This window comes from Cherax quadricarinatus, chromosome 55 (assembly GCF_038502225.1).
Source record: "Cherax quadricarinatus isolate ZL_2023a chromosome 55, ASM3850222v1, whole genome shotgun sequence".
Lineage (NCBI taxonomy): Eukaryota > Metazoa > Arthropoda > Malacostraca > Decapoda > Parastacidae > Cherax > Cherax quadricarinatus.
Window position 1 is genome coordinate 18,571,108 of NC_091346.1, and position 27,500 is coordinate 18,598,607.

At 40.1% G+C, this 27,500-nt stretch overlaps 1 protein-coding gene across 5 annotated transcripts in view; it reads left to right on the forward strand.

Annotated features, from left to right (window-relative positions):
* Positions 1–2,592: 2,592 nt before the first annotated feature.
* Positions 2,593–27,500, forward strand: part of LOC128698893 (glutamate-gated chloride channel) — a 412,436-nt gene continuing 387,528 nt past the window's right edge. For 2 of the 5 annotated variants that reach the window (XM_070096884.1, XM_070096886.1), the window contains exons 1-2: positions 2,593–3,283; positions 21,120–21,437. The gene's annotated coding sequence lies outside the window, so the exon portion shown is untranslated. The remainder of the gene's footprint in view (positions 3,284–21,119; positions 21,438–27,500) is intronic. The other 3 variants (XM_070096883.1, XM_070096885.1, XM_070096887.1) reach the window with 2 other exon arrangements.

The window sequence follows — 27,500 nt, forward strand, 5'->3', positions numbered from 1 at the left end:
TAACCTGTGTTCAGGTCACCCTGTATCCAGGTCTGGTAACCTCTGTTCAGGTCACTGTGTCTCTTCCAGTAACCTGTGTTCAGGTCACCCTGTATCCAGGTCTGGTAACCTCTGTTCAGGTCACTGTGCCTCTTCCAGTAACCTGTGTTCAGTTCACCCTGTATCCAGGTCTGGTAACCTCTGTTCAGGTCACTGTGTCTCTTCCAGTAACCTGTGTTCAGGTCACCCTGTATCCAGGTCTGGTAACCTCTGTTCAGGTCACTGTGCCTCTTCCAGTAACCTGTGTTCAGGTCACCCTATGTACGGGTCACTCTGTGCTCAGGTCACCCTGTATCCAGGTCTGGTAACCTGTGTTTAGGTCACTCTGTATTCAGGTCTCCGAATACCACGAAATGGTGTTGATGAGTCGACTTCTACGTTAGCAACTTACCGTTGTCACTTTGATGAGCAGATCTGCAGTGTTGATTGTCGGGAATATGACGTACTAATCTGATTCATTATCTGCTTTAAGAAGGGAAAGGATTTTTTACAGGGATGAATTGTAATTGAAGTCGTAATGTGGATGGGATGCTGAACATCGGGGCTGTACTTTCTCTAAGCTGCTTACAAACTAGCCATTTTAGACCTCTGAATCTCTCTCTTATGTTGTCTCCTCCTCTCTCTCTCTCTCTCTCTCTCTCTCTCTCTCTCTCTCTCTCTCTCTCTCTCTCTCTTTCTCTCACACACACACACGTACATACTTCTTCGTTAGTGAACTGCATGGAAGGCTCAGCAGAGTTCAGATGGTTCCTGAGGTTTCCAAGGTTGAAACTTCAGACGGGGTATGAACGTGGATATCATCCACATAACGTAGTCAAGCCCCGATTAATGTCGGATAAACGACCAGTCTTCAGCGAAACCGTACACAAGTTCGGCACTAATAAAGGACCCCCATCGTAAACGCCGTATTTCTGTGTGTAAAACTTTCAACTGCTTCTCAATCAACAACATCTGCTCCAGAAAGAATAAAGCCACTTGGAACACCGGCTGTGGCTGGGGAGAAACAAGTGCGCAGCGCAGTAATGGGTGCTTGTGCAGTATCTTCAGTGTTGGATTAATTTTGTATCATTGAGTCCCACCAGATGGTGTCCAACCCTCCCTCTGAGGAGGATCCAGACACTTCCCTGAGGTAATCCTGGGAGACTGAGAGTTTATTATGGTTTTGTCCAGCCTAATGACGAAAGACGTGTCTGTTGGTGACTTGTTTTGCTTATTAGGCAGGAACAAGGCCAAATAAGCCTGTACCGATATTTTCTTTTTTTTTTTCTTAAGGGGCTTACAATATACTCAAGATTTCTAAATCATTAAATTTTTTATGAAGCTATAAACATATGAAATATTTATGCGAGCATATATATATATATATATATATATATATATATATATATATATATATATATATATATATATATATATATATATATATATATATATATATATATATATATATATATATATATATATATATATATATATATATGTATATAAACACGGACGTATTTATCAGAACCTTAACTTTCCTGGGAGAAAATATTGACTGGTTAGCTATAGCAAAAACTCTTTCGCTATTAAACTCGCAGAGGGAAGCCAGATATTTTTGCTTTCCCAGTACGGTAGTGACGTTAATCAAATTTAAGGGAGAAATTTTCTTGTTCCTATACGTTATGATGGTAGGAAGGGGGTGATGGGGAGGGGAGGAAGAGTGAGGGGAGGGGAGGGAGAGTTAGGGGGAAGAGAGGGGAGGGGAGATGAGTATGAGGTTAGACTGCTGTTTGGGGAGGTCAGGTGTGCATCATCAAGGCTGTTCCCTCCACCAAAGAAGAAACCTCATTCACCATCACTCGCTAAGTAATTGATTTTCCAGACGTGAAGTGATGTACAGATTTTTTTTCATCCATTAAATGACTACATCACTGTCCACCCTTGAGAGAGAGAGAGAGAGAGAGAGAGAGAGAGAGAGAGAGAGTGAGAGAGAGTTGGATAGCCAAATAAGGAATTATCTTTTTTTCATTCACGTCAGTCTGAATTATCTGAATTATGAGAAAGGCGACTTTTCAATTCTTCTTCATCTTTTTATTCTATTATTATTATTATTATTATTATTATTATTCAAATTGTGTGACTGGGAGAGCGCTATAAGGTCAATTATTTAGCGCCTTTGAAATGGGATACAAATTGATATAATCCATTTCCTCGGATCAAGAGACCTAGCTTGTTCGAACAAGGTCGCATCACCTCCCTCCGTGCCCCGTGCCCCCCTTCTCTCCCGCTCCATACAAGAGCTGCCGAGGCCTGTGTGGATGTGGATCAATACCCACACTGAGGATAATGTGTGTGTTTGGGCAGTGGGTGTGAAAGGAGGGTTGGGGGTTTTAATCCAGCCGAGTGGAGTTTGACAAGGGATTTGGAAATGAATGGAAATGAATGGTGATGCTATCAAACTTCCCTTCCATCTGGGATCGATGCTCTCTTGGGAGATGCGAGGACGGGAGCTGCCAGGCGCACGGCCGCAGCATCCAGCACCCCTTGCGTCTCGTCTCGGGAAGGTCAACCGGAGATATTCACCGGTGATGGTGTCCTAGAGTCATACGCTTCTGATCCGCGTTCCCCAGAGGGAAATAGGCGTTTAATATGCATGATATATCGATGAAAGACTAAGGTTCCAGCACTGGAAGAAGAGCGTATCGTACCGCTCTGGAATCCCTGGAAAGCAGTCGTAACCCCAAGCTGGTGTCCTGCTTCAGTTGTCGCTCTGGAGTCGGTGAGGCAAGGTGAATTAACTCTGATTTTCTCCTCATAGTGCAATGACAGACTAGTCTCCTAGGCAGCAGAAAGCAAGACTCTGACTGAACCTTCACCTACCTTGACCCGCAGCTGCAGAAACTCCCAAAAAGAAACATCACCCATCTAAATTAACTTCCGAAATTCAACGTCTAAGCGCATCTTTAATAGCGAAAACAAGAGCGTCCATTGCCCAGTTGTACTAGACGAATGCCAGTCTTCGGGAATCACAGGCAGAAACTAGTTCGAATGACGATCCTCCCAAGAGAAAGGTTTGCCTTGAAGCGACTGTACGAAGAAGTCTGAAGGAATCGTCCACCAGAAAATATGAAGAGGATTCTCTGGCTCGGTCTGAAACACGGTCTGTGGAAGGTCAGCGGTCTCTTGTGCTAGGACCGTGGTGGAGGCTCGGGCCTCCGGAACTATTTCCTCTTACGTGTTTGTGACAATACTGCCACACGAGGTTAGTTACAGAGTGTATATTAAAAATAATATTAATAACAACAATCTTATTATTATTATTATTATTATTATTATTATTATTATTATTATTATTATTATTATTATTATTATTATTATTATTATTATTATTATTGTCTTATCCGTCAGTGTATATACACCGAGAGATTTATATTTCTAAATGAATATCCACTGAGAATTTATTTTAATCCCTAATTAAGTCATTAAAGGTTACATGAGGTTTATAATCAGAAGAATCAGGGCCTTAATGACCCTTGTGCAGGTGACCTGAGACCTGAATTATATTCACCAATTTCTAAAGATTAATTAGGGTAATCGTGAAAAGATTAGAGCAATCACTTAAAGATTAGGCTAATTGTGTAAGAATCAGGCCTAATTGTATGATTTAGGCCTAATTAAAAATTAGGGTTAATTATAATGTTTATTATTTCTGTAGATAACTATAATTATAATACTTTAATTACTTGACTATATGTGATCTCTTCTAGAGAGATGCCTTGATGGTGGAGAAGGGCTCTTGATCCAGGGAATTAAAAGTACTCTCCTCTTCCAGCCATCAGTCCTATTTACCTTCCATTCCTCAAGCGCTGCATGGCCCCTACGGGTTCATCACTTTAAGAATTAAAATTATTATAATAATAATAATAATAATAATAATAATAATAATAATAATAATAATAATAATAATAATAATAATAATGGTACTTTATTTTAGAGGAAATGGAATTTTTAGGAACTAATGTAAAGATGACCTTGTTGCACGTAAGCCTAGACTTTATATATACTTCCCAAGCCTTGAAGACAGGCATAGAGAGGCCTAGACAGGCATAGAGAGCCCTAGACAGGCATAGAGAGCCCTGTACCCTCCATGGTTGGCAACTTCCATTGAAAACTTTGCCTCAGTGGGCGCTGAGAAAGTTCACTTCAACGGCCACTCAGAAAGTCTTTACCTCTGGCCACTGAGGAAGGCTCTCGGCTGCTTAGCAACTTTCTTTTCCGGAGGTTGAGAAAGCTTAGCTCTCTATCCACTCAGGAAACTTGATTTTCTGGTTCCTCTGGGAAGGCTGGGATTCAGGTCAGTTCAGGTGTGTCAGCTTAAAAGGCCAGTCAGAGACCTGAGTGCACCTGGTACTTGCAGGTCCAGTCTTGAGGCACGCTTGAGGAAGAGCATCATGGATGGACCAGGAGACGAGCGTAAATATGCATAAGCTGAGGACAGTACACACGAGATATACACATAACTGTTGTTATGTATATATCTGTGAATATAAAGATGGTCAACACATCTTTCTTAAAGTTACATTAATACACACACACACACACACACACACACACACACACACACACACACACACACACACACACACACACACACACACACACACACACACACACACATACATTTCTCCAAAGGGAAGTGGAACAGAATTCTTCCTCCACAAGCCATGCGTGTCCTAAGAGGCGACTAAAATGCCTGGAGCAAGGGGCTAATAACCTTTTCTGTATAAATTATTAAATTTTAAAGGAAAAATTTTAATTTTTCTCTTTAGGTCACCCTGCCTCGGTGACAGACGGCCGTTGTTAAAATATATATATATATATATATATATATATATATATATATATATATATATATATATATATATATATATATATATATATATATATATATATATATATATATATATATATATATATATATATATATATATATATATATATATATATATATATATATATATATATATATATATATATATATATATATATATATATATATATTGCATTGAAAGAAATGGTATTCTTTCGTAGCTCCTCAAACAATGTGCTAGAATTTTTTATCCTAAGGTTATTTAAAGACGAAAAACATGGCTTCAGCATTGAATATATCAGGGAAGGGCAAATCTTAGGTCCTGACAATGATTGCTCCTCATGCAGGGGATTTACTGTTGGCTGGTCATAATTTCCAACAGTTCGCTGCTCCGCGATAAGAAACAAGAAAGTCCGCGTGGAAGGACCATAATACACCAGGCACACAGGATATATACATTGTGAGGTGTATGTCCCTTAGACCGAAACTCCATATAATGACCTGGGTCGGACAGGAACCTCATCTAAAGTTCTAGTCAGGATAAAAACATCGTCTGTTGGTATAGGATGAACTGAAATCTCGTCTATTAGTTTCGAACAGTGTACATTCACTGAGAGTTTGGTTGAGTCCTACATTTTATGTATTAAAGTATTCTTGACTGGTGGTGAACAAGTGACATGCTGCCGTAATGACCCTCGTGTAGTCGGTAGGTTGTTCGTCTCATAAGCCAACTTAGCAACCAGGCAGAATTGTAATAAGGAATGGGTGTTTGCGTGTGTTTGCGTGTGTTTGTGTGTGTTTGTGTGGATGAGGGACTACACACGTTCATCTATAATGATTAACACTTGTCTAAAATGCATTGAAACTGAAGGATATACAGCCACCAGCATCAGGAACTCTAAGAAACGTGATTACCACATCCTCACCCACATAGGTTAGGTAAGATTAGTCAGGGAACAGTTCAAGTGTGTCTCGAAGCGGGTCTTAGTCATATGATGACCCAGAGCTGGAGCTTTTGGTCACCTGACAGAGGCTTCATATGGAGACCAGCTCGTCACCCGAAAAATAATTATACATTTAAATATACGAGTCTGGCAAGAAACTCGCCCAGGAAAGCAAGGCTTGCAGAACAGCCAGTGTTGCAATTCAGTGTTGCAGTTCAGTGTTGCAGTTCAGTGTTGCAATTCAGTGTTGCAATCTTCGAAAAACTGGATGTGGTTTATGGCAGGCAAATCTTCATATATTTCTTCTATCTGTAATTATCTTATTTTTATTATTATTATTATTATTATTATTATTATTATTATTATTATTATTATTATTATTATTATTATTATTATTATTATTATTATTATTATTAATATTAATATTATTAATATTAATATTAATATTATTAATATTATTATTATTATTATTATTATTATTATTATTATTATTATTATTATTATTATTATTGTTATTATTGTTATTATTATTATTATTATTATTATTATTATTATTATTATTATTATTATTATTATTATTATTATTATTATTATTACTATTATTATTATTATTATTATTATTATTAGGGAGATAATCTCATATGTCATACATCACCTGGAGGTTTGATCCGAGAAAGAGAAAGGTAGTTATTATTTCTTGAATCTAAAGCCTTTCAATCAGCAGCATCAACTCGCCCAAACTGAACGGTATGCTGTACTGATTCAATTGTGGATGGCATCATCAATCGGATCAACGTTGATGTTCAACGGTGATCTAATTGACGAACTCACGGGGTGATGCCATCTCTGAGATTAATCTCATTCTGGCTGGTAATTACTTTGAGTGCTCTTGAAATGATGTGATCACAGGCGATTCTAGATAGGTCTATATACCTGGAGTATACCTGGAGAGGGTTTCAGGGATCAACGCCCCCTCCCCCGCGGCCCGGTCTGTGACCGGTTTCTTTTGGTTTTTCCTTGGGATCTGCTCCTTCTCGTTCGGGTCGTCTGTTTCTCTGGGAGGTGACTCGTTGGGTACAGTTGAAGAAAGTTGATGGAAAGACTTGATATGATGTGCACTGAGGTCTTAGAGAATTTTATGATAGATAAGAAAAAGTGGGAAGTACAGTGTGTGCACCCTGAAGGATGGGTGGTGGGAAGTACAGTGTGTGCACTCTAAAGATTGGGTGGTGGGAAGTACAGTGTGTGTACTCTGAAGGATGGGTGGTGGGAAGTACAGTGTGTGCACCCTGAAGGTTGGGTGGTGGGAAGTACAGTGTGTGCACTCTGAAGGATGGGTGGTGGGAAGTACAGTGTGTGCACCCTGAAGGATGGGTGGTGGGAAGTACAGTGTGTGCACTCTGAAGGATGGGTGGTGGGAAGTACAGTGTGTGCACCCTGAAGGATGGGTGGTGGGAAGTACAGTGTGCGTACCCTGAAGGATGGGTGGTGGGAAGTACAGTGTGTGCACTCTGAAGGATGGGTGGTGGGAAGTACAGTGTGTGCACCCTGAAGGATGTGTGGTGGGAAGTACAGTGTGTGCACTCTGAAGGATGGGTGGTGGGAAGTACAGTGTGTGCACCCTGATGGATGGGTGGTGGGAAGTACAGTGTGTGCACTCTGAAGGATGGGTGGTGGGAAGTACAGTGTGTGCACTCTGAAGGATGGGTGGTGGGAAGTACAATGTGTGCACTCTGAAGGATGGGTGGTGTGAAGTACAGTGTGTGCACCCTGAAGGATGGGTGATGGGAAGTACAGTGTGTGCACCCTTAAGGACGGGTGGTGGGAAGTACAGTGTGTGCACCCTGAAGGATGGGTGGTGGGAAGTACAGTGTGTGCACCCTGAAGGATGTGTGGTGGGAAGTACAGTGTGTGCACCCTGAAGGATGGGTGGTGGGAAGTACAGTGTGTGCACTCTGAAGGATGGGTGGTGGGAAGTACAATGTGTGCACCCTGAAGGATGGGTGGTGGGAAGTACAGTGTGTGCACTCTGCACTCTGAAGGATGGGTGTTGGGAAGTACAGTGTGTGCACTCTGAAGGATGGGTGGTGGGAAGTACAGTGTGTGCACTCTGAAGGATGGGTGGTGGGAAGTACAGTGTGTGCACCCTGAAGGATGGGTGGTGGGAAGTACAGTGTGTGCACCCTGAAGGATGGGTGTTGGGAAGTACAGTGTATGCACCCTGAAGGATGGGTGTTGGGAAGTACAGTGTGTGCACCCTGAAGGTTGGGTGGTGGGAAGTACAGTGTGTGCACCCTGAAGGATGGGTGGTGGGAAGTACAGTGTGTGCACCCTGAAGGATGGGTGTTGGGAAGTACAGTGTGTGCACCCTGAAGGATGGGTGGTGGGAAGTACAGTGTGTGCACTCTGAAGGATGGGTGTTGGGAAGTACAGTGTGTGCACCCTGAAGGATGGGTGGTGGGAAGTACAGTGTGTGCACCCTGAAGGACGGGTGTTGGGAAGTACAGTGTGTGCACCCTGAAGGATGGGTGGTGGGAAGTACAGTGTGTGCACTCTGAAGGATGGGTGGTGGGAAGTACAGTGTGTGCACCCTGAAGGATGGGTGGTGGGAAGCACAGTGTGTGTGTGTGTGTGTGTGTGTGTGTGTGTGTGTGTGTGTGTGTGTGTGTGTACTCACCTAGTTGAGGTTGCAGGGGTCGAGCCCTGGTGGGAAGTACAGTGTGTGCACCCTGAAGGATGGGTGGTGGGAAGTACAGTGTGTGCACTCTGAAGGATGGGTGTTGGGAAGTACAGTGTGTGCACCCTGAAGGATGGGTGTTGGGAAGTACAGTGTGTGCACCCTGAAGGATGGGTGGTGGGAAGTACAGTGTGTGCACTCTGAAGGATGGGTGGTGGGAAGTACAGTGTGTGCACCCTGAAGGATGGGTGTTGGGAAGTACAGTGTGTGCACCCTGAAGGGTGGATGGTGGGAAGCACAGTGTGTGCACCCTGAAGGATGGGTGGTGGGAAGTACAGTGTGTGCACTCTGAAGGATGGGTGTTGGGAAGTACAGTGTGTGCACCCTGAAGGAAGGGTGTTGGGAAGTACAGTGGGTGCACCCTGAAGGATGGGTAGTGGGAAGTACAGTGTGTGCACTCTGAAGGATGGGTGGTGGGAAGTACAGTGTGTGCACTCTGAAGGATGGGTGGTGGGAAGTACAGTGTGTGCACTCTGAAGGATGGGTGTTGGGAAGTACAGTGTGTGCACCCTGAAGGATGGGTGTTGGGAAGTACAATGGGTGCACCCTGAAGAATGGGTAGTGGGAAGTACAGTGTGTGCACTCTGAAGGATGGGTGGTGGGAAGTACAGTGTGTGCACCCTGAAGGATGGGTGGTGGGAAGTACAGTGTGTGCACCCTGAAGGATGGGTGGTGGGAAGTACAGTGTGTGCACCCTGAAGGTTGGGTGGTGGGAAGTACAGTGTGTGCACTCTGAAGGATGGGTGGTGGGAAGTACAGTGTGTGCACCCTGAAGGATGGGTGGTGGAAAATACAGTGTGTGCACCTTGAAGGATGGGTGGTAGGAAGTACAGTGTGTGCACTCTGGAGGTTGGGTGGTGGGAAGTACAGTGTGTGCACCCTGAAGGATGGGTGGTGGGAAGTACAGTGTGTGCACTCTGAAGGATGGGTGGTGGGAAGTACAGTGTGTGCACTCTGAAGGATGGGTGGTGGGAAGTACAGTGTGTGCACCCTGAAGGATGGGTGTTGGGAAGTACAGTGTGTGCACTCTGAAGGATGGGTGGTGGGAAGTACAGTGTGTGCACCCTGAAGGATGGGTGGTGGGAAGTACAGTGTGTGCACTCTGAAGGATGGGTGGTGGGAAGTACAGTGTGTGCACCCTGAAGGATGGGTGGTGGGAAGCACAGTGTGTGTGTGTGTGTGTGTGTGTGTGTGTGTGTGTGTGTGTGTGTGTGTGTGTACTCACCTAGTTGAGGTTGCAGGGGTCGAGCCCGAGCTCCTGGCCCCGCCTCTTCATTGGTCGCTACTAGGTCACTCTCCCTGAACCGTGAGCTTTATCATACCTCTGCTTAAAGCTATGTATGGATCCTGCTTCCACTACATCGCTTCCCAAACTATTACACTTCCTGACTACTCTGTGGCTGAAGAAATACTTCGTAACATCCCTGTGATTCATCTGTGTCTTCAACTTCCAACTGTGTCCCCTTGTTACTGTGTCCAGTCTCTGGAACATCTTGTCTTTGTGTATGTGTGTGTGTGTGTGTGTGTGTGTGTGTGTGTGTGTGTGTGTGTGTGTGTACTCACCTAATTGTACTCACCTAATTGTGGTTGCAGGGGTCGAGACTCATCTCCTGGCCCCGCCTCTTCACTGATCGCTACTGGATTCTCTCTCTCTCTGCTTCCTGAGCTTTGTCATACCTCTTCTTAAAACTATGTATGGTTCCTGCCTCCACTACTTCACTTGCTAGGCTATTCCACTTGCTGACAACTCTATGACTGAAGAAATACTTCCTAACGTGTGTGTGTGTGTGTGTGTGTGTGTGTGTGTGTGTGTGTGTGTGTGTGTGTGTGTGTGTGTGTGCACTCTGAAGGATAAGTTGTGTGAAGTACAGTCTCTGCACTCTGGAGAGGTTTGAGTGCCTTTACTCTGAACTAGAAATTCTGTGAAGTACAGTGCTTGCCCGCTGAAGAATTGGGTGGTGTAAAGCACAGTGCCTTCACTCTGAAGGAAGAAGAGTGCTGTGAAGTACATTGCCTGCACTCTAAAGGGGGCGTGGGGATGCTGCCATCCACAGGCTCATTTAGACTGAGATATCTGCAAACTTCTGGCAAGACAGCTATTGAATGAATCACAGTAAATGAGTATTCTTTGTTTATCAGGTCGTTCTACCTCGGTAGGGGATAGTCACTGTGTTAAGAAAATAGATGCCAGGGAAGCAGAAAGGTCAAAGAAGACTTTCTGAAAGATGAGGAGATGAAACATAAAAGACAGAGAGAGAGATCGTAGCTCAACCAGGGTCTCTCTGCGCGGCTAAAGGAAGAGGCAAAGAAATCCTGAAGAAATATAGGTCACTGGAAGAACAGGCAGTGAAAAGGTGTGAGGACAAAGGCAAGGAGAGGAATTTTTGAAGTTTACACAGCAGAAAAGGTTACATGTGAAGTAGAAAATGGTGAAACCGAAGAAGGAAGAAAATAAGAACACTAATGGTACACGAGAAGAATGTAATCACAGAGAAACAAGAAACTACTTGTGAACAGGGGAGCCAGAACAGATCAATCCACATTGAACACGTCCCACAGCAAAAGTCATGGCATTTAATAATATATCCCAGTGTAGCCCCCATAAAATGAGCAGAGCCATCTTGTGGGCTCACAACGAACACTCTCAGTCAGTATTTACATACAGAACAACTAATGAATAGTTGGAGTCCGTCTGAAGATGGTCGAGTGCATATGAGAGGACAGACAGGCAAGTGTCATGTTTCAGCGCCTCAGCGTATCCATCCAGAGGGGAAATGCTTGCTGCATTCTTGGCTCGCGTCCAGCCTCGGAGGAGCTGGAGGAAATTCATGATCTTTGATACATTGTGCCATTGTATTCATGTTTATGTTTTTCTGTAAACGTATTCTGTTTATTAATAAATGTTCACATTGAATATCAAATATAGGAGGTGGTAGGAGAAGAAAATATTCAAACAGCTCCGGGGAGAACCTTGAGTTTTCCCTGAGGTACGTTTATTGTCTTCTCTGAGGATGAGGGTCCCCAGTCCAGCCGTAGAGGTGGTACTTCCCTCTATATTATATATATATATATATATATATATATATATATATATATATATATATATATATATATATATATATATATATATATATATATATATATATATATATATATATATATATATATATATATATATGTCGTGCCGAACAGGCAGAACTTGCGATTTTGGCTTAAATGGCAGCGCTCATCTTGCCATATAGGAAAAGCGAAAATTTGTGTATGCAATAATTTCGCAAAAATCATTCTGAACCTAACGAGAAAAATATATTTCATTGTGTTTGTTTAGTATTAAAATATTGTAAATGTATTTAAAATATATTTAGCTGGGATAGGCTAAAATAAATTGCTCTTGTTATAATAAGGTTAGGTAAGTTTTCTAAGATTCTTTTGGTGCAAAATTAAAATTTTTTACATTAACATTAATGAAAAAAAAATATCTTTAAACGTATAAGAGAAAATTTTAGAAAGGACTTAATTTTAAATGAGTTCTTGCTAGTTGACCAGTTTTACATATTCGGCACGACATATATATATATATATATATATATATATAGATATATATATATATATATATATATAGATAGACATATATATATATATATATATATATAGAGATATATATATATATATATAGAGATATATATATATATATATATATAGACATATATATATATATATATATATATATATTTATTATTTTTTTTTTATTATCACACTGGCCGATTCCCACCAAGGCAGGGTGGCCCGAAAAAGAAAAACTTTCACCATCATTCACTCCATCACTGTCTTGCCAGAAGGGTGCTTTACACTACAGTTTTTAAACTGCAACATTAACACCCCTCCTTCAGAGTGCAGGCACTGTACTTCCCATCTCCAGGACTCAAGTCCGGCCTGCCGGTTTCCCTGAACCCCTTCATAAATGTTACTTTGCTCACACTCCAACAGCACGTCAAGTATTAAAAACCATTTGTCTCCATTCACTCCTATCAAACACGCTCATGCATACCTGCTGGAAGTCCAAGCCCCTCGCACACAAAACCTCCTTTACCCCCTCTCTCCAACCTTTCCTAGGCCGACCCCTACCCCGCCTTCCTTCCACTACAGACTGATACACTCTTGAAGTCATTCTGTTTCGCTCCATTCTCTCTACATGTCCGAACCACCTCAACAACCCTTCCTCAGCCCTCTGGACAACAGTTTTGGTAATCCCGCACCTCCTCCTAACTTCCAAACTACGAATTCTCTGCATTATATTCACACCACACATTGCCCTCAGACATGACATCTCCACTGCCTCCAGCCTTCTCCTCGCTGCAACATTCCTCACCCATGCTTCACACCCATATAAGAGCGTTGGTGAAACTGTACTCTCATACATTCCCCTCTTTGCCTCCAAGGACAAAGTTCTTTGTCTCCACAGACTCCTAAGTGCACCACTCACTCTTTTTCCCTCATCAATTCTATGATTCACCTCATCTTTCATAGACCCATCCGCTGACACGTCCACTCCCAAATATCTGAATACATTCACCTCCTCCATACTCTCTCCCTCCAATCTGATATTCAATCTTTCATCACCTAATCTTTTTGTTATCCTCATAACCTTACTCTTTCCTGTATTCACCTTTAATTTTCTTCTTTTGCACACCCTACCAAATTCATCCACCAATCTCTGCAACTTCTCTTCAGAATCTTCCAAGAGCACAGTGTCATCAGCAAAGAGCAGCTGTGACAACTCCCACTTTGTGTGTGATTCTTTATCTTTTAACTCCACGCCTCTTGTCAAGACCCTCGCATTTACTTCTCTTACAACCCCATCTATAAATATATTAAACAACCACGGTGACATCACACATCCTTGTCTAAGGCCTACTTTTACTGGGAAATAATTTCCCTCTTTCCTACATACTCTAACTTGAGCCTCACTATCCTCGTAAAAACTCTTCACTGCTTTCAGTAACCTACCTCCTACACCATACACTTGCAACATCTGCCACATTGCCCCCCTATCCACCCTGTCATACGTCTTTTCCAAATCCATAAATGCCACAAAGACCTCTTTAGCCTTATCTAAATACTGTTCACTTATATGTTTCACTGTAAACACCTGGTCCACACACCCCCTACCTTTCCTAAAGCCTCCTTGTTCATCTGCTATCCTATTCTCCGTCTTACTCTTAATTCTTTCAATAATAACTCTACCATACACTTTACCAGGTATACTCAGCAGACTTATCCCCCTATAATTTTTGCACTCTCTTTTATCCCCTTGCCTTTATACAAAGGAACTATGCATGCTCTCTGCCAATCCCTAGGTACCTTACCCTCTTCCATACATTTATTAAATAATTGCACCAACCACTCCAAAACTATATCCCCACCTGCTTTTAACATTTCTATCTTTATCCCATCAATCCCGGCTGCCTTACCCCTTTCATTTTACATACTGCCTCACGAACTTCCCCCACACTCACAACTGGCTCTTCCTCACTCCTACAAGATGTTATTCCTCCTTGCCCTATACACGAAATCACAGCTTCCCTATCTTCATCAACATTTAACAATTCCTCAAAATATTCCCTCCATCTTCCCAATACCTCTAACTCTCCATTTAATAACTCTCCTCTCCTATTTTTAACTGACAAATCCATTTGTTCTCTAGGCTTTCTTAACTTGTTAATCTCACTCCAAAACTTTTTCTTATTTTCAACAAAATTTGTTGATAACATCTCACCCACTCTCTCATTTGCTCTCTTTTTACATTGCTTCACCACTCTCTTAACCTCTCTCTTTTTCTCCATATACTCTTCCCTCCTTGCATCACTTCTACTTTGTAAAAACTTCTCATATGCTAACTTTTTCTCCCTTACTACTCTCTTTACATCATCATTCCACCAATCGCTCCTCTTCCCTCCCGCACCCACTTTCCTGTAACCACAAACTTCTGCTGAACACTCTAACACTACATTTTTAAACCTACCCCATACCTCTTCGACCCCATTGCCTATGCTCTCATTAGCCCATCTATCCTCCAATAGTTGTTTATATCTTACCCTAACTGCCTCCTCTTTTAGTTTATAAACCTTCACCTCTCTCTTCCCTGATGCTTCTATTCTCCTTGTATCCCATCTACCTTTTACTCTCAGTGTAGCTACAACTAGAAAGTGATCTGATATATCTGTGGCCCCTCTATAAACATGTACATCCTGAAGTCTACTCAACAGTCTTTTATCTACCAATACATAATCCAACAAACTTCTGTCATTTCGCCCTACATCATATCTTGTATATTTATTTATCCTCTTTTTCTTAAAATATGTATTACCTATAACTAAACCCCTTTCTATACAAAGTTCAATCAAAGGGCTCCCATTATCATTTACACCTGGCACCCCAAACTTACCTACCACACCCTCTCTAAAAGTTTCTCCTACTTTAGCATTCAGGTCTCCTACCACAATTACTCTCTCACTTGGTTCAAAGGCTCCTATACATTCATATATAAATATATATGTATATATATATATATATATATATATATATATATATATATATATATATATATATATATATATATATGTATGTATACATATATATGTATGTATACATATATATATATATGTATGTATACATATATATGTATGTATACATATATATATATATATATATATATATATATATATATATATATATATATATATGTATACATATATATATATATATATATATATATATATGTATACATATATATATATATATATATATATATATATATATACATATATATATATATATATATATATATATATATATATATATATATATATATATATATACATATATATATATATATATATATATATATATATATATATATATATATATATATATATATATATATATATATATATATATATATATATATATATATATATATATATATATATATATATGTCGTGCCGAATATGTAAAACTGGTCAATTAGCAAGAACTCATTTAAAATTAAGTCCTTTCTAAAATTTTCTCTTATACGTTTAATGATATATTTTTTTCATTAATGTTAATGTAAAAAAATTTAATTTTGCTACAAAAGAATCTTAGAAAACTTACCTAACCCTATTATAACGAGAGTAATTTATTTTAGCCTAACCCAACTAAATATATTTTAGATTTGTTTACAATAATTTAATACTAAATAAACACAATGAAATATATTTTTTTCGTTAGGTTAAGAATGATTTTGGCGAAATTATTGCATACACAAATTTTCGCTTGTCCTATATGGCAAGATGAACGTTGCTATTTAAGCCAAGATCGCAAGTTCTGCCTATTCGGCACGACATATATATGTATACAGTGGACCCCCGCATAACGATCACCTCCGAATGCGACCAATTATGTAAGTGTATTTATATAAGTGCGTTTGTACGTGTATGTTTGGGGGTCTGAAATGGACTAATCTACTTCACAATATTCCTTATGGGAACAAATTCGGTCAGTACTGGCACCTGAACATACTTCTGGAGTGAAAAAATATCGTGCCGAATATGTAAAACTGGTCAATTAGCAAGAACTCATTTAAAATTAAGTCCTTTCTAAAATTTTCTCTTGTACGTTTAAAGATATATTTTTTTCAATAATGTTAATGTAAAAAATAATAATTTTGCACGAAAAGGAACTTAGAAAACTTACCTAACCTTATTACAACAAGAGCAATTTATTTTAGCCTAACCCAACTAAATATATTTTAGATTTGTTTACAATAATTTAATACTAAAGAAGCACAGTGAAATATATTTTTTTCGTTAAGTTCAGAATGATTTTGGCGAAATTATTGCATAAACACTTGTCCTATATGGCAAGATGAACGTTGCTATTTAAGCCAAGATCGCAAGTTCTGCCTATTCGGCACGACATATATGTATATATATATATATATATATATATATATATATATATATATATATATATATATATATATATATATATATATACATATATATATATATATTTATATATATATATAAATATATGTGTATATATATAAATATATATGTATATATATATATAAATATATATGTATATATATATATATAAATATATATGTATATATATATATATAAATATATATGTATATATATATATAAATATATATATATATGCATATATATATATATATATTATATATATATATATATATATATATATATATATATATATATATATATATATATATATATATATATATATATATATATATATATATATATATATATATATATATATATGGCGCCGAATAGGTAAAACTTGCGATTTTGGCTTAAATAGCAACGCTCTTCTTTCCGAATAAGGCAAGCTAAAATTTGTGTATGCAGTAATTTCGCAAAAATCATTCTGAACCTAACCAAAAATATATTTCATTGTGTTTGTTAATTACTAAATTATTGTAAACTTATCTAAAATATATTTAATGGATTAACCTAAATTAAATTGCGTTAGTTATAATAAAGTTAGGTAAATTTTCTAAGATTCTTTCGGAACAAAATTATTAATTTTCACATTAACATAAATAAAGAAAATATATCTCTAAACGTGTAAGAGAAAATTTTAGAAAGGACTTAATTTTAAATAAGTTCTTTCTAATTGACCAATTTTACCTATAACTCTGCAACCACAAATAGGTAAGTACAAATAGGCGATTACACAGACATACAGACACACACACACACACACACACACACACACACACACACACACACACACACACACACGCTGGTTTCTGTAGGACTGGCGATGCAAAAAGAAAGATGCCTCAAACTTGTCACGTCTTGGCCAATTCTTTTCAAAATTTGGGCATGATGAAAGATGGATGTTCTAAGTTGTAAGAAGTGGGAGAGGTAAGGAGAATTTGTGGTCAAAGGAAAATTTCGAGAAAAAATGAATTAGGCCTTATGTTTGGCCTTGTTGCAAGACCAGACATAAGGTAACTAATTCATCTTAAGAGCTACACCCATGCGGGTTGTGTAGCACAAGACGTGGTTTAGGCTCGATCCTTCGTCAGGAGGACTGAATGGAGCTGGTCCTGTGGAAATAAATGGTATAAAATACCGACACAATGGAAATATAAACACAAATGCAGTATAATGTGATCCTTTATTGACTACGTTTCGCCCACACAGTGGGCTTTTTCAAGTCACAAACAAGTGACTTGAAAAAGCCCACTGTGTGGGCGAAACGTAGTCAATAAAGGATCACATTATACTGCATTTGTGTTTACATTTCCATTCAGCTGGTCCTGTGGCATAATCAATCCCATCGACGCACTGAAGAAAAGAGACATTTCGGAAAACAAGCCCCTTACTGAGACAACATTTCGATCTGTGAAGAGCTTTATCAGATGATGATTTGTTTAAAGCTCTTCAGACACATATGCACTGTCCAAGAAGGAAACGTTTCGCCCCCAAGTGGCTACGTTGCGGTTTTGCCACACTTCACCCATCATCCATAAGGGGTGTTTCTATTGCTGTATAAGACCGTTCCTACGTCCTTGATAAATCTAGATTTATCAAGGACGTAAGATTTATCCAATTCAAATCAATTTTTCTATTTCTGACTCACGAAATCGCAATGACACGATTGCAAACAATCCACACCACGGGATAGAACCCGCGATCAGAGAGTCTCAAAACTCCAGACCGTCGCGTTAGCCACTGAACCAGCTAGCCGGTCCAGTGGCTAACGCGACGGTCTGGAGTTTTGAGACTCTGATCGCGGGTTCTATCCTCGCCCGTGGTATGGTTTCTATTTCTGTCTTGTTTGGATATCCTTATAACTTTTATTTATATGGCTATTGTTACAATACAGTCAAAACAAAAGAGTTAGTGCTCAACATTCCGTTTGATCATATTCTTGAGGATAAAGAATGTGTACAAGAATGGTATACAATACCGACAAAATGAAACTAAGACACATGTGCAACATCTGGGTATCTTTATTGTAGACGTTTCGCCATCCAGTGGCTTTATCAATACAAATTCCAGGACATAACTTGAAGACAGTAGAACTATGTACAGAAGATGAGGTAATCAGTCCCTCAACCTAGGAGTAGGTGCGAAGAGCACCGTAGTCGTGGAGATTCTGAAGCAGAAGCAAGGAGGCTGACGCTTTTATACTAACGTCAGATGGAAAGGGGACGTGTAGCAGACGAGGGCATAGTCACTGGTAGGCGGGATTCCCCAGTGGAAGTAGGTCCTACCCAAAGAGATGGGTTAGTTGTAGTAGTAGTTGTCGTAGTCGTGAAGGTTATGTTCATGTCCTCAGAATCAAGATTCCATGATGTTGCAGTGTCTGACATGTACATAACCTTCACGACTACGACAACTACTACTACAACTAACCCATCTCTTTGGGCAGGACCTACTTCCACTGGGGAATCCCGCCTACCAGTGACTATGCTCTCGTCTGCTACACGTCCCATCTCCACCTGACGTTAGTATAAAAGCGTCAGCCTCCTTGCTTCTGCTTCAGAATCTCCACGACTATGGTGCTCTTCGCACCAACTCCAAGGTTGAGGGACTGATTACCTCATCTTCTGTACATAGTTCTACTGTCTTCAAGTTATGTCCTGGAATTTGTATTGATAAAGCCACTGGATGGCGAAACGTCTACAACAAAGATACCCAGATGTTGCACATGTGTCTTAATTTCATCATGATAAACAATACTAGCAAGGTGATAAACAAGACATTTGGGTATCTTTATTGCAAGAACGTTTTGGCTGCACACGTTTCTCTCATTCGTAGTTGCCTGTCCAATACGTGTTTGATAAACGTACACTCAAGCGCTGAGATTAATATATTTATGGACCTAATTAGCTTGTGCTAATAGGTCGGATACATTAAACAAATAACCCGCACATAGAAGAGAGGAGCTTACGACGACGTTTCGGTCCGACTTAGACCATTTACAAAGTCACTCCTCCCTTAAGTGACGTGTCTGACCTCACTAGGTCAGTGATGTCAGACGGTCAGAGAACTTAAGGTCACTAGGTCAGTGAGCTTAAACCGGTGAGAGAATTGGACCTGCCTCACATGGGCCAGTAGGCCTGTTGCAGTGTTCCTTCTTTCTTATGTTCTTATGTACGTTATAAACTTCACACTAATTCAGAAACCTGCATAACACTGCACATCAGGTTTCGTTAGGTGATTGCAAGAGTGGATGCAGGAGGCAGAGTGATCACGTCAAAATCACGACCAAGGCTACGTTCTTATGTGCTTGAGGAAGGTGTACGTTGACGTGTACATGGCACAGTACTGTGCCTTTCCTTGATACTGGCACCTCACTCCATAACTAAGACCTGCGTCTGGAAACACTTGTCCTGTTTCTTGACAAACCTTACCTAACCTAACTCCATCTGGGACGGCTGGCAATACCAACCTCGCTCATTCAATTTGGCCTCAGCGTTGAGTGTTATTTGACTAGTTACACGGGGCTATTAATTACGTTATTACGCCTCACGCACAGATGCAGAGAACACAGCAAGTCCTCAGATTAGTCAGTTACATGATTAGGTTCTCGTATAAGTTAGGCTTGCAATATACATATCTGATGGTTAGCTGGTTCAAGGGGCTTGAATTCTGTCAACTATACGAAGGTCACCAAGACTGCAGATCACTTGCTTATTAGCAACCAAGAATACTTTAATGCCTAAAATGGGGATCAGTGTGTATATACAATGATATACACCACGCGATGTATAATGTATATCCCGTTATATATGAGAAATGACAAGTCAAAACCTAACATACCAGCTCTTTTCCCAGATATAACATGCATGCTTATAGAAACATCAGTGTGGTTTTTGACTGGTTAGATGACTCATTAAACACATGTCCAACACCTGGGTATCTCATTTTGAAGACGTTTCGCCAACCAGTGGCTTCGTCAGTTCAATACAGAGATAATTTACAAAGGCGCTTGAAGGTGAGGTAATCAGTCCCTAGCAAGCATGTTCCATCAGGTTGAGGGACTGATCACCTCATCTCCCACTGCCATCGTATTTCATCTCTGTAATGAACTGACAGAAGAGCCACTGGTTGACGAGACGCCTTCAAAAATCAAAACTCCCAGGTGTTACTCAGGTGTCTAATTCATCATCCTGTCGGTGTTATCATCTTTTGTTGACATGTGTTTTTGTTTGATGCTCGACTCGTTAAACGAACTTATTAAATGATCCGAAGATGTGGGGATGATAGTTTTAATTCGAGTCTCAAAACCTTTTGCTGGCATCAAAGGGACTTTTATTGCCTACGTGTTGCTATTGTTAGTGATGTGTTACTACTGTTACTGAGGAGTGTTGCTATTGTTAGTAATGTTTGTTGCCATTATTAGTAATGTTTGTTGCTATTGTTAGTAATGTTTGTTGCTATTGTTAGTGATGTTTGTTGCCATTATTAGTAATGTTTGTTGCTGTTGTTAGTAATGTGTCATTTTTTCACCCTCACAGGCGTCAAATGTTTTGTTTAGAGGGGTCTCCAACCATTAACACCACCACCAACACCACCAGCAACCTCCACCACCACCAACAACAACCACCACCGCCGTTACTTCTCCAGCGATACAATCAGCACAGTCCCTACCTCCACCACAGCCCCTACCTCCACCACAGCCCCAACCTCCACCACAGCCCCTACCTCCACCACAGCCCCTACCACAACCACAGTCCCCGCTTTCAGCACTACCACTAATCTCCCTAAAACGCGTCTCGCTGACTACTCCACTAAGTACCCAACCATGCAACGGGCTACCAACCACTCGTGAACAGGTAAATTCTAAGTTATGATCTTACTGTTTCTAAATATTTATTAACGGTACCGTTGTTGTGAGTATTATCCAACAGGATTCTCGGTATCCTGGGTATTTTCCAACAGGTATATGCCTGCGTTCTCATTATCCATCAGGATTTCCGTTGTTCCGAGAATATTTGAGGATTTTTGGATAAACAGAGCAGCAGATAGAGAGAGAGAGAGAGAGAGAGAGAGAGAGAGAGAGAGAGAGAGAGAGAGGAAAAATAGACGAAAGAAAAGAGAACAAAAGAAGAGAGATGATTTGTTGACAGCCGCTGGGTCAGAGGAGTAAAAAAAATGAGATGTCCACTTTTTCAAAGTTGGATTTAAAAAAAGAGAGAAGGATAAAAGCAATTGAAAAAAAAATCAAGCAGAAGAAATAAGGGATCACAGACACACACACACACAAACACACACACACACACACACACACACACACACACGAACACACACACACACACACACACACACACACACACACACACACATCCCCCCAACAAACACAGAATACAACCTCGTTCATATTTGCTAATATACAGGGCCTTAAGCCATCCACCAACAACAAAATACCTTTTATCAGTGGACTTCTAGTGGAGTCTAATGCAATGTTTGCAGCCTTCACAGAGACTCACACAAAAGATCACTTTGACAGTGAAATATGGATAAGTGGTTACAACCTTTTTAGATGCGACAGAAAAAACAGGCAAAAGGGGGGGATGGCCTGTATGTCAAAGAGTCCCTTATCTGCACGGAGTTGCTGAACACCACAAATGAGGTAGTTGAAGTTCTATCAATAAAGATCGAGAACCAAAACCTAGTCATTGTGGTTGTATACAAGCCACCAGATGCAACCTCCCAACTGTTCAAGGAACAGCTACTGAAAATCGATTACTGTTTGGAAAACCTTCTAGCTCCATCCCCAAACATCTTACTGCTTGGTGATTTCAACCTAAGGCATACAAAATGGAAGAATGTAGCAAATAATGTTATAGCTGAAACAATCCCCGGAGGTATGAAAGGTCACACACACATGAGCTACTAAGTCTCTGCGAAAAACACACCTTAAGCCAGCAGATAGTGGAGCCAACAAGACTAGAAAACACACTTGACCTTATCTTCACAAATAATGAGGACCTGATAAGAGACATAAGAATATCAAAAACAACTAATTCCGATCACAATCTAATCGAAGTCCAGACGTACATGCATAGGGGTCCTGAACAACAGAATGCATGTACCTGTGAGGGTGTCTTCACAAAATACAATTTCAACAACAAGAACATCAACTGGGACCAGGTAAACCATGTCCTAAACGAAACATGTTGGGAAGATGTCTTAAATGACATGGACCCAAACCAGTGCCTTGAAAGGATCAACTGCCTGGTAGCCGAAGCATGTTCTAGGCATATTCCCCTAAGAAAGAAGAAGAGCAGGAGTAAACTGGAGAGAAAAAGACGCTCCCTCTACAGAAGACGACGAAGAGTCACTGAGCTCCTCAGGAGTGCTAGAATATCTGATACACGAAGGGAGGCGCTGACCAGGGAAGTGGAAACTATCGAACTTAAGCTAAATGACTCTTACAGGAACCAGGAGAGGCAGGAGGAGCTTAAAGCTATTAGTGAAATTGAAAGAAATTCAAAATATTTCTTTTCATATGCCAAAAACAAGGCAAATACCACATCTAGTATCGGGCCCTTACTCAGACAGGATGGGACTTACACAGACGACAACAAGGAAATGAGTGAAATATTGAAATCCCAGTACGACTGTGTTTAGAAAAACGAGAGAAGGATAAAAGCAATTGAAAAAAACAAATGCCTATGCAAGCAGAAGAGAATGCAAGAAACCCCTCTCGCGTGCCCTAAGTACACTATCACACACACACACACACACACACACACACACACACACACACACACACACACACACACACAGAGTAGTGGTCAACAGAGTTAAATCGGACATTGTGAAGACACACACAGTACATCACATCCTCATCACACAGAGATATACACACACACACATACGATGTAGTGGAGGCAGGATCCATACATAGCTTTAAGCAGAGGTACGATAAAGCTCATGGTTCAGGGAGAGTGACCTAGTAGCGACCAGTGAAGAGGCGGGGCCAGGAGCATGGACTCGACCCCTGCAACCTCAACTAGGTGAGTACAACTAGGTGAGTACACACACACACACACACACAAAGACACACACACATACACAAACACACACACACACACATACACACACACACACACACACACACACACAAACACACACACACACACACACACACACACACACACACACAAACACACACACACACACACACACACACACACACACACACACACACATAACCAGGGGTCACAAACACTAATTTACACACTGCTTACTGTCACTTAAATGACCCAGAATGAGAGAGAGAGAGAATTGGATTGTCTCTCAAGGCAATTAATTACAGACGATACAAATTTTCTTACCAGATGTGATAAGATTGTGACCAGTTTCTCAATGGCGAGGTGAGGGGCTCGGGGAGAGGGGAGGAGTGAGGGGAGGGGTGAGAGAAAGTGGCGAGGGGAAGGGGCTAAAGGGGAGGGGTGAGGGGAGGGGTAAGGGGAAGTGGTGAGGGGAAGGGGCTAAGGGGGAGGGGTGAGGGGAAGGGGCTAAAGGGGAGGGGTGAAGGGGGGAAGCGTGAAGGGAAGGGGGAGTGACTAGGGTTTCCAGTAGAGATTGATAATTTAAAATTCCGTTTCCTGTAGCATACCTGTACACCAGGGGTATGGAACCTGCGGCATTAAAGTCGCATGCGGCCTTCTAGGGCATTAAGTGCCGCCTTCTGAATGATTTTTTTTTAAAGTTATTATATAATAATTAACTTAAAAAAATAACTAACCATTTGCAATACATTCAATCAAAAATTTTTGAATCCGGTCTTATTCCCCCCCTTTAGTGAATGTGACTGACCTGACTAGGTTAAGGCATTGGCTTAAGCCGGTGGGAAAATTGGACCTGCTTCGTATGGGCCAGTAGGCCTCCTGCAGTGTTCCTTCTTTTTTATGATCTTACTAGATTATAGCTACCTTTAATGAGGCCTTCCGACAGAAAAAGGTTCCGAAGGTCATCCCCTCCAGAGACCTTATAATTGGCTGCTTGATCAATCACACTGTTGGTGTTGGCTAAACCCAGCCCATCGCGGACATCACAGCCTGGCTGATCAGGAACTGACTTATGGTACTGTTCGAGGGACTTAGGACACTCCCAGTTATTTTGATGCTTGCCTGAATTTATATGGGGTAAGATTTACGTGGAGAAGGTTCTCCATACAGTCTCCAGATCTGTGATTACGTCAGTCTTAAAAGATGTGTCAGTAGGTAATATTCCAGTCCAGGGAGAACAAGTGACTTTGAGAGCATTATCGTTATCTCAGTGTTGTTTTTCAAGGTTCTTCTTATCCGGCCTGTTACTGTCCTCTCTCTCTCTCTCTCTCTCTCTCTCTCTCTCTCTCTCTCTCTCTCTCTCTCTCTCTCTCTCTCTCTCTCTCTCTCTCTCTCTCTCTCTCTCTCTTTCTCTTTCTCTCTCTCTCTCTCTTTCTCTCTCTCTCTCCCTCTCTTTCTTTCTCTCTCTCTGTCTCTGTTTCTCTCTGTCTCTGTCTGTCTCTGTCTCTCTGTCTCTCTCTCTTTGTCTCTCTCTCACACACACACATACACACACGCCTACGCACACTTATATATATATATATATATATATATATATATATATATATATATATATATATATATATATATATATATATATATATATATATATATATATAGGGGTAAAGGAGGTGTTGGGGCGAGAGGCTTGGACTTCCAGCAAGCGTGCGTGAGCGTGTTAGATAGGAGTGAATGGAGACAAATGGTATTTGGGGCCTGACGAGCTGTTGGAGAGTGAGCTGGGTAATATTTAGTGAAGGGATTTAGGGAAACCGGTTATTTTATATAGCCGGACTTGAGTCCTGGAAATGGGAAGTACAATGCCTGCACTTTAAAGGAGGGGTTTGGGATATTGGCAGTTTGGTGGGATATGTTGTGTATCTTTATATGTATATGCATCTAAACTCTTGTGTTCTGAGCACCTCTGCAAAAACAGTGATTATGTGTGAGTGAGGTGAAAGTGTTGAATGATGATGAAAGTATTTTCTTTTTGGGGATTTTCTTTCTTTTTGGGTCACCCTGCCTCGGTGGGAGACGACCGACTTGTTGAAAATATATATATATATATATATATATATATATATATATATATATATATATATATATATATATATATATATATGTTAGAGAGAAAGAGAGAGACGGAAAGAGAGAAAAAAAGAGAGGGAGAGAGAGAGAGAGAGTAGGCTGGCCGGTTGGCAGCCAAAATATTACCGTGACAATTGATGGTACTTTCTGTTGACACACCTAACACATCAACGACTGTGTTTCTCACCATCAATTCTCGTTAACTAAATGAGGGATGTATATCTCTCATTCACGGCGAGGCCTCGCTCACCAAAAAAAAAAAAAAAATACTGGATTAATTTTTTGAATATATCTTATTCCCATCCATCCTAGGAATGAAAATATATTTTTAATTGATGCTCTTAATTGGACTTTTTTTATCATCAATGTTTTCTATATTGAGTTTTCTTCTGATCTTTCATTTATTTTTTTTTTGTTTAACGTGCGTCTGTTGGGGGGACACATAACCCATGCGAATTTAGCGCTTCCTCACTAATATAATACCAATACTAAGAATAATAATAATAATCATAACGATAATGATAACAATAATAATAAAAATAACAATATGATAATAATAATAACGATACTACTACTACTATTAATATTAATAATAATAATAATAATAATAATAATAATAATAATAATAATAATAATAATAATAATAATAATACTCTGTTCTCAGAGGGATACACACGAGTGTATCCCTCTGAGTTAGGGTGTCAGATGGTATCCTCGTTCCTGGGATAACCAATAAAGGGACACCTGAGACTTGGTATACCTGATTAATGGGATACCTAAATGTGTTATATATGGTGAAGGGGATACCTGACATCTGGTGTACATGGTGAAGAGTATACCTGAGACGTGGTATATATGGTGACGAGTATACCTAAAACAAGGTATATATGATGAGGAGAATACCTGAGGTATGGTATATATGTTGAAGAGTATACCTGAGACGTGGTATATATGGTGAAGAGTATACCTCAGACATGGTATATATGGTGAGGAGAATACCTGAGGTATGGTATATATGTTGAAGAGTATACCTGAGACGTGGTATATTTGGTGAAGAGTATACCTAAAACAAGGTATATATGATGAGGAGAATACCTGAGGTATGGTATATATGTTAAAGAGTATACCTGAGACGTGGTATATATGGTGAAGAGTATAATTAAGACATGGTATATATGGTGAGGAGAATACTTGAGGTATGGTATATATGTTGAAGAGTATACCTCAGACATGGTATATATGGTGAAGAGTATACCTCAGACATGGTATATATGGTGAGGAGAATACCTGAGGTATGGTATATATGTTGGAGAATATACCTGAGACGAGGTATATATGGTGAAGAGTATACCTCAGACATGGTATATATGGTGAGGAGAATACCTGAGGTATGGTATAGCTGGTATGTTGAATTTAAGAATAGAAGAGTAGGATCTGAACCAGATTTATTAACTGAGTGGTAGTGCTTTCTACTCACAACCTACGGACACGGGTTCGACCCTGGGGTGGGTGGAGACGTTGGGTATTCCTCACCTTCCCCTTGCATCTGCTGTCACCTAGCATGAAAATAGGTACCTGGGGGAAGTAGTCGGCTGTTATACCTTAGATAGGCTTTGAAATGGGTTCAGTAATAAATTTTATGAGATGTTTCGGGCCATTTTGGATCATTATCAGGTTAATGATGCTTCAGGAGGGACCGAAACGTTGTCAGATGTTTTCATGGTATACTAGATGTTATTCATAAGCTGTAAT